The following is a 9887-nucleotide window of genomic DNA, read 5'->3' as shown; positions in this document are numbered from 1 at the left end:
TATAGCGACAAAATAATTGAAAGGCGAATGTCTTCGAAATCTCTTCATCTGCATTAATTGAGTGCTATTGAATGCCATACACCCATCTAACTTCAATTTTTCACATTTGGAATGGTCTAGATTGTGTCGAAATTACATTCCTCTTGTTTTAATAATTTAAAGTTTAAAATTTAAAATTATATATTAATTTAAAATTAATTTAATATTATTTGAATAATTTCCAAAGAGATCTGTACCTTTTGATTGAAATTTTCAAACACGAGGTTCACGATCGATATCAATGAGGAGAAAATGAACGAGGAAGTTTTCCCTTACGTAGAGAGATTTTAAATGATACTCTCAAAATTCAACGTGACGAACGATTTCTTCGAAATTTTCCGAGGAAAATTTCACGTCGTTCACACGGAACGACAGCATTTTTTTGCGGTCGGAGGAAACGACGTTTCCTGAATACGAAATCGAATAGCGGCATCGGCGGAAACTCACGAAGTCACGATCGGCGGATAGTCAACGATGTGGCCGGCTGAACTAACTCTCGTAATAAGAACCAATGTAAAACGAGAGGGAAGAAATTGCAGTAAATATTACGAAAAAGTTGCGACAATTAACGGCCTCCTATGAAATGTTTATAAGGGAAAAGCTCTATGTTTTTAATTCATATTCATAGAAAATAATTAAATGCAATTTTTATTCCTCTACCGCTGTTTAATAATCTTAAAGCTTGTAGTAATTTCATTTACGTTCGTCTAGACGTGACGTTTGATCACGTGTGATTGATCGATCGTTGCTATATTGAAGCGTATCAGTTTTACCGTCTCGACTATCTCAAAGAATTGAAGAACATCGCGAGAGTCATTGTAAAAAAGATGTATTTGTTAAAATATTTATTTGCATATACGCACTCAACGTGCAAACACGCATACTTTTACATGCATATATGAAGCTGCCTTCGAATCAGAACATCTGGCGTAACATAATCACACGTTGCTAATCCCTCTTTCTCTCTCTCTTACTGATGATGTGAAAAAATTCGTTATTATCCGTATACATTGTCAAATTCGACTTGTAAAACATGTATTATAAAACAATGCACAAAATTCTTTTCCCAATGATAAGCAGAGCCCCATTGATAATAATACATACTATGTGACTTGAGATAGAGGCTTTCTCATAGAGCCCGTTGTTCGAAAACAACAGGCGTTTAACACTGCGCGGACAGACGCGAGGCGTCGAATAAATTTATAGGTGAGGAGGGAACTCGGCGCGAGAGCGAGAGGGCCACCCGTTCTCCAACGTGCGGTTGTCCTTCTTCCTTCTCGCTCGCGCTCCTCGTGTTCGCTCGCGGAGAGATAGCTCGGGCTCTCCTCGTGGCTGGCAGGTAAAGTCAGTAGGCGGACACAGGTTCGTTCACCTCGGCCTAGCGGCCGACCGGATAGCGGGACCCTGGCTTTCCAGTGAGCCCGTCGTCGTCGCCGCCGTCATCGTCATCCTCGTCGTCTTCGTCGTCTTCGTCGTCGTTGTCGCGTGGTAATCGCTCTTCGATCATACGATCGTGCAACAACATTCGTGCAAATTACGCGTGCACGCGCCTCGTGTACCTATTTCTGTAGCTTGACACTCACAGGTACCAGAGCGAAAATATATTCGTGTGTGACGCACGCTCTGTTGTCTCTGTCACATGCGTTTATTGAATTATTGCGACGGTGGCCTGACGCAGGCTGTGTATTAGCCATCTACCAACGTTAATTGCATCTCAACCGGTCGACCAGTTTTGCTTCTCTTTTGCAAGTTTGAAACGAGTTGTCTCATCTTAATTTTGGCAAACTGATATATTCTTGTTTGGAGATCCTTTTTAATTACGATATACATCTTTATTCTTTATTTATCGTTTTATCGCGAATTTTTTTATAAAGAAAGCTATATGTAAATTTTCTGCTTTCAAATAAGTAAAAAGAGACGAATCAAGTTTTTTTTTATTTTCCATTTATATTCTTAAAATTTTATTCGTCGAAATCTTTCATTTTGTAATGTCAAATAATTTTGCCGCTATTGAAATCGCGATATTAATATCACCAACATGTGTTTTAATCTGATTTCATATTTATAAAGAAATTTTGAAAAGAAATTTTGAAGAATTGAAAAAAATATATTTGATATAAAATACATTTTTTTTCCATAATTACAACGTTGAAATTGAAAATCTGTCATTACATCAGTTATAATATCTGATCTTTTTTATATTAGTTAAAAAAGAAGTTTATTTCAGATTTGTACTGGAATACTGAAATTGAGTATATTTTATCGGCGTGTATTTAAACCGACGTCATGAATCGCAGGAAATATATAAGCATATCGCAAAATTGTTCGATAAAGAAGAACGTGCGTGGATGATTCGTCGCGAAAAAAATATTTATTAAATCATGTCTTCGCGTGTTATCTGCATATAAGGTAATGGACGAGCTCCGTCGTTACACATCGTCAAAGACACGCGTTGCTTCTCGAAATATTCTTTGTGTATATAATCCGGAGCTTATCTTAAAGAGGGAGCCAAGTCCTTTGTAAAAGACTGGCTGAAATATATCCGAAAAATTTAAAGGATTGTGAGCCAGGTAAATTTCTATTAAAATCCCAAATTTTCTCGTCTGAGAGATGAATTCTTATTCTCTATCTGTATCATAGGCTTTTTTAAAATCTAAAGCGAGGAGATATATACAATGGATCGTCAAACGCACTTCATTCACGATGTCCATATAATTTAGAGATTTATCCATATAAGCGTCAGGACCTTCATCCCTTGTGGACTTTTCGTTTTTCTTTCCGCTGTAGAAAATTCGCACCGTGTGGTCCTTTTGCGCGATGTCGTTCGCGCTGATACATTTTGAGCAGTGCAACCGGCACGAACAAGAAACGGTACATTTCCCCTCGTCGGCTTTTATAATTCCGTTTTATCACGGATTACCGTACGTCCGTGGGTCACCTGCATATCGGCGAGAGATGGCGGCGAGCATTTTTCCAACCGATGGCAAATTGATGCCAACCCCGCGTGGGAAACATCAACTTTCACCCATGAGACTAGAAGTGAACTCATAGCGCGCGAGTGTAACGGCTCTCTTCGTGTTTCAACGAATCGCGATCTAAAGCTTGTTGCACGGGATATATAGAGAGGAAGAGAGGGAAATAGAGGCCTGCTTTGATCGTAATTCCAATATTTTTTAATTAATTTTTTAAGGAAGAAAAAAGGGGATATCTCAGAAAAAAGACCTATATTTTCAGAACGCATGATGAATTCACAATTCTTTTATATTCAACTTTACAGATGACAGAGAAAAAAAATTGCAAATCCCGAATTAAAATTTAAAAGAGATAAATTCCACCCTTTGAGATTTTTTCCAGCTTCCGTTATTTAATCATATTAAATTATTAGATCAATCATGTGTGATTTAATTGGACTTTAGCAACACTTACAGCTCAATTGTGTCATGATATTTTTTTTTTTTTTGATATCTTTACAAATGATTCATACGAGATACAATGGATTCGTGTAAATTACAAGTCCATGTGTATGCATCACGCCCACTTATCGCAAATACCGTTTAACGATATCGCATAATGAATTGTTCGTATTTACAAAGAGAATCGAGTTGTTCAATTATTCATGCGTTCGCGTTGTCTATTGTCCGTAATGTTGAAATAATTTGACTTTAAATAAATATTTTGCAGCTATAATTAGAGAAAATCTTTGCTGTTTGCGCGAAAATTAATTTACTTGCTTCATAAATCGAGAATTTTATTTACTTAATCATCCCTCGAAATAACTTTTCTTCCCAAAAAATTCACTCGATTGTCTCGATTTATGAAAATTAAAACTAATATATTTTTATCTTATCGAGACGAATCTTATAATTTAATCAAAAATATAGGGCATTTTCTATAATCTCTCTGATCTTGTTGAGGAAGACACGAGCGTAGGAGGACAGACGAAGGGATAGGGATAAACGGAGAGATAATTGCGACGAGGAATTCTCTGGATTATTCTTTTGACGCGATAATCGAAATTAATCGACGCGAATACGCGCGATACATCCTGTGTACATCGCAAGTACAGTGTCCGCAGTCTAGATTCTAACAGGCCGGATTCTATACTCAGTCAGCGGATTCTTCGAGGTCTCGTGACGAGTATGCACCTCGTGCGTGCGTGCGTGCGTACCCGAGATGCACCCGAGCGCACATATATTACTTGCACATGCACACGCCGAATTGCAGGACATTAAACCCCGATTGAATGTAGATTCGTGCTCGAACGAGCGCGGCGAATCGAAGGCGAGGCTCGCTGCGCCGAGTGCAGCGAGGAGGAAGAAATCTTCTTGATAGCAATGACACAACGTCGCATTGACTTTTGATACAACCTTTACAATGTAAGTTATTTGTACGTGAAAGAGAGGAATATTCTATCGCGATCTTTTGTATCATTTTCTTTCGGATCGATGGGAATGAAACGTAGTCTGTGTAATCTTGTTACAATCGATTAAATATATTTTATAAAATATATTAATTTAATGAATTTAAATTTTATATAATAAAAGATGTCTTGATGTATTTAATTTTCTTTGATGTATTTAATTATTTAAATTAGCGATCATAACGCGATCTCCAAATTTGCCATTTTGAAAATTTTTTCTTTTTTCGGGAAATTAAATTTTTCAATCGGATAACATTTAATTCAAAGCATGCAAAATATAAAATGGGAAAGAAAAGATAAGTATGTGTTTGGCTGTGCGTGTAGGAACATCGTTAAATATTTCAAAATTTAAATTTTATAGACAGATAAATATTTAAGAAACACACGGATTTCCTTTTCTCAAGAATGCTAATGCAAAATGATGTTAAAAGAGTCAGAATTGTGCAAATTAGATTACGCGAAATTTCATTCCCAGAAGGAGGCGTTCGATAATTTGCAGCGCGTAATCGAATTAGCGCTACGATGTGGCACAGAAACGAAGTAAGGTCAATGGCTTTCGAGCGTCACACGAAAATCGAATGGTGACAGGTCGTCATAATTACGACGCGTCGCTCGTTATACCGGGTGAGTCGAAGAAAATCGATTAATGGCACTGGTACATTCATTCGTAACGTGAACTCGTGACGTGGAATAGAGTTTCTATTTCCCTGAATACAAAAGCGAAGAATTAAAACTTTATCGCCAAAGAAATGTATTAAAAATTTGAAATTGAAGGAAGGAAGCTTGAGCCGATATGTCTTGACTCATTTTATGTCCGTGATGTAAATACTTTTATAAGAAATATATACGATCGATATTTTTATCGATCGTCGAGGTTCTTGCGCCGATTCCTGCCGGAGGAAAGTATCGGAAATAAAAATTGCGTTTCCGTTCACCGATGTGTAACGAGCCAGACGTTCGTGCATTAGCACGACCAAGCGTTAATTACCTTAAACGTTTCGCTAATTCCTTCCATATCGCAATCTGCTTAGAGATTGTGTCTCGCGCGTGTGGATGCGTATTCTTAACCGCTCGGTGCACATTAAGCGCACGTTTCCTTGTTCTTGTAAAATTTTGCGTACCGACTATTTTCTCGCGCGCTTGTATCAATTATTTATAATATTCTCAAAAATGGAAAATGAATCGAACGGTACTTTTTCCATTCATTTATATTTGACTGTTTCTGACTATATTTTTATTCCGAGAAATGTCATCGTCGATTCATTCGAGATTCCTTGAAAAGAGATGCGAGATTCCTCGAAAAAAAAAAAATTCCTTGAAAAGAGATGCGAATATACATACATTTAAAGTATGTCCTCGTGCGCTTAAAGCTTTGCATAATTTACGAACAATCGGGAACTATAGAGCACCTTCATCGATGTACGGTCTCTAAACGAGGAGAGATGAGAGAATTGGCGCGTCGTGAATTACAGAGGCCTCGAGAGATTTCCCTTCACCGGAGAATATCAATCGTCTGCCGTGGCCTTGTACTGCGTACTACGCGAGCCCGGTATACGACGAGAGTTGGGTGGCTGCTGAATGACACTGGCTGTTGGTACATATATATGTCGCACGCGGCGTTCGTTGATCCGCGCGAGTTGATCCAATTAGCGATCCAGGCCGTACCGTGTCCAAGATTTCTTCGAACGTTCCTCTGGACGCGCCGACGACCTATGCTACAATTGACTTATAACCGATCGTGCCTGTCTTTCTTATCGTTGATAGGAAATAATGTGCTTGAAGAAGAGAACGCGTACTAAAAAAAAAAAAGTACATTTTTTTTTATATATTTCTGTCCATTATTATCTCGCTCGCCAATTTTTTTAGAAAAATATCACAAAGAATGTGTTGTAAAAAAAACACTTTCTTTTTATTAGATACATCCTTAAGGGGAAGAAAAGATGGATAAGAAAATTGATTTATGGAATGGAATTTACGTATATCATTTAAAACGAATTTTTTTTTTTGTTAGATTATATTTAGTGTGGTATTAAAGTGCGTTTCATCAAATGGCCTATCAAATTTGCCGGCGATATTTTTGATGGAAGGACACGTGGAGAAAGAAAAATGTAAAGAATATTTGTCTCTTAAATACTCGAGCTATCAATCGAGCACACCTAGAATCCAATCGATCGTGTGATAAACGTGCCTGCACTAGTTGCTTCGCATATTATATATGTATGTATATATATATAAATATGTATATGCATACCAGCCTCTCTTGTTACTTATGCGCCTTCACTTGACGCCGTGGCATTTGAGACCGTGTATCTTGATTTGATCTCAATAAATAATTGTCGCGATAATGGTGGGCGAGAAACGGTTTTTCGCGATGCCTACCTGATTTACCTAATTATCGGTTTCGATAGCCTACTATCAGTGAATCCGTTACTATCCGGTCACAACGATACTCTGGTCGGGATAATAAAATTGTACGTGGATGTCGTCTTCGGAGACATCCGGCTCTCGCTCGAGAGGGCTGGATATCTAAGGTATTTTCCGTTTGACGACAATATTTTATTTATCCGACGCGATGGACGGGTCGCGTTATCTTGAGATGCACGACGCTGTTGATGCAGCAGCGGTACTTATGACTGGGCTATTGCACCGTCTGGTACGAACGGCATTGCTGAAAGAGCATCCGCCTCTCACGCGAGCGCGAAGGTGAACGCCGATGTCATAGGATGCATGTGTGTGTTTGATATATACGTTACTTAACAATACATTATATCATTACTGAAGCTTGCCATTATGTAGATACACCTGCGAGCACAGCGAAACGGGTGATAGCGGATGATGAATGGACCGATCGCTGATAAATAATCGTCCGAATATCTACGCTTGTTTCTGTGTAATTTTCCATCGGAGTATACACTTTATTACAGTATACTACTTTATTACAGTTTATTATTATTCTGTGCAGAAATTAAAATAGTCTTGAAGACAAGCGTTTCTCGCAAAATAATTAATTTCTCGAGCATCTTAAAAAGTTGGAGAAGAATTAATTTTAAGTGTTTCTACTGTTTATTTATATAGCCATTTTTCTAAACAATTGCTTTTCTTATGTAAAATAAAATATATTTTTCCATTTTTCTCTTTCGTGTTCGGGTCACTGAAGCTGATAATGAACTTTGAAATCTCAGTTTAAAATGTCGAAGAAAGCATTTACTTCAGATGTTGATCGAGCAATATATTTTAAGAAATTGAACGCACTTAATTTTATTTGTTCGAATCTAATGATCGATAAATCACCTCCGAACGCGCGATGGATATAATTTTCGAAAAATTTATCTAAGAGGAGTATTGTCACACATTTTAAGAAATATGACGGAGTATTATCTTCGTCTTTGCTCGACGATCGATGAAAGTTCATTGCCGTGCGATGTGAAAACATCGCGTCAAGGAAGAAAGAAGGAAAAGAAAAAGAAAATGTCGAGCATGAGTGCATCACGCGTGAATATCGCTATCTGTCTTCGATATTTGCATTCCTACTCCGCAATGCACATTCCCTCCCGACTGCTGTCGGTGCTCTGCTCGTACCAGGCCGCGCAGCCTGGTACGAACGCTGCACTTCCAAGCCGTACTTCCTCTCCTCTACTCTCCTCTCTAGTGCCATCAGTGTCTCTCTCTTACTCTCATTGTCTCCCTCCCCCTAATCGGCAACCGCTTCTCTTTTCTCACAGCTCTTTCTTTCTTCATCCATGTGTATATATCTCTCTCTCTCTCTCTTTCTCTTTCTTTTTCTTTTTCTCTCTGTCTCTCTTTCTGGATGCCTCTTCTCTTGTGATGATGAACATGGCTTACTTACACATCTATGCTCTCACCTCCTCCGTGATCTCCTCACTTTCCTTCGCGAATTCAACGATTTATGGTACGTTTCTGAATGTCGTAGTGGAATACGACGATCTCAATTGATGTGTATACACAATTTTAACATTTGTCTATTTATATAAACAGATATGATATCTTGTTTATATATTTCCGAGCAATTTTCGAGAAATTAAACTGCATTTTATTCACCTTTTCTATTAATTTCAGAGATTTACGAATCTTTCTCTGAATAACGTTATATTGACAAATATAATCTTGAAAAAATCGATAAAAAGTATTATATTATATTATTTTATATTATTTATACATTTTTACACTTATATTAACGAGTATCTACAAGGATATTCGTACTTCAAAAGACGCGCGTAGCATTTTCTATTTACATATATCACGCGTTCTATCCGCGCCAGAGAGCGAGCGTAACCATTTTTTTTTTTCATTTAACATTAATCCCGATGATTGCACGGCGATCGCAGGATCGTTTTCTCGTCCAAGGACAATGTATCAAGGATCCTCCCGCGACGGAAAAGTCTCCGTAAACAGGCCGTGATTGCCATTGCGAATAGATCCTTTTAAGAGAGGAGAGATTATATTTCCTTTCAAAATGCGAAATATGTATAAACTTGGAAACGCACGATATATAATATAAATGCGACTCACACATACATACAAGGAAAGCTCATTAACTCTCCACGAGGATACAGTTGGAAATTATCCTCCTTTATTTAGAACGTTAATGAACGGGAAAAATTGAGACAATGGATATAAATCTCCCAGAGTCTCACATTTTCATAAAAATATTAGAAAATATAATTTTCTTAATTTAGTCGATATTTTAATCGTAGTTATTGAGATATTATAATAGTTCAGTGTGTGTATTATTTTATAATTATATTCTCAGAGAATTAAGAATTATTATAACTGCGTTCTTTTTTTCGAGATCATATATTTTTAGAATATAAAAAATATTTCGATTGTTTCTTTCGAAAATCTTGCTAAACATTGCTTCAGAGTATTTGATTCAACTCGATAATATATTTAGAAAATCGAGTTTTTTTTTAATTCTCAGAACAATTGTCCTTGATTTTTATTATTAGAGAATGTTAATGTGCATCGCATAATACAAGAGAATTCTTAGAAGAATGGAAATTATCTTTTGTTTACTTTGGTTTTAAATAATTATCTCGTTAAAGAGAGGTTCGTTTTTTTTTGTTATCGATGCTAATAATTCAAACGATGCATCGAGTCGCACGATTATGCTATTCGAATATCAACGGCGACATATTTGCATAACGATATTCGTGAAAAATTCCGCGTTGTTATGCAAATGATCCTTCATTAGTTCATAGACAAAAGCCACCTGCAAACAAATGCTGAGAGATGAAGCGCAGCAGCTTCTTATCGTGTCTCTTCTTATCTCGTCTCACGAATGCTGCGCAGCAAATTTGAGATCGTTTTAAAGCATCATCGTATTATGTTTGAAACTTTTTCTACCGAATAAAATTCAAATTTAAAATCTTATTAAATTTCTTCATATATTTTAATAATTAAATAATTA

The 9887-nt window shown here is 37.0% G+C and overlaps 1 protein-coding gene across 1 annotated transcript in view; it reads left to right on the top strand.

Annotated features, from left to right (window-relative positions):
• Nucleotides 1-9887, top strand: part of LOC115241116 (low-density lipoprotein receptor-related protein 2) — a 49264-nt gene that overhangs the window by 8783 nt on the left and 30594 nt on the right. The gene's annotated exons all lie outside the window — the stretch shown is intronic.

This window comes from Formica exsecta, unplaced genomic scaffold (assembly GCF_003651465.1).
Source record: "Formica exsecta isolate Colony F162 unplaced genomic scaffold, ASM365146v1 scaffold120, whole genome shotgun sequence".
NCBI lineage: Eukaryota > Metazoa > Arthropoda > Insecta > Hymenoptera > Formicidae > Formica > Formica exsecta.
The sequence above is the reverse complement of the archived record's forward strand: the minus strand, read 5'-3'. Positions and strand labels throughout refer to the sequence as shown.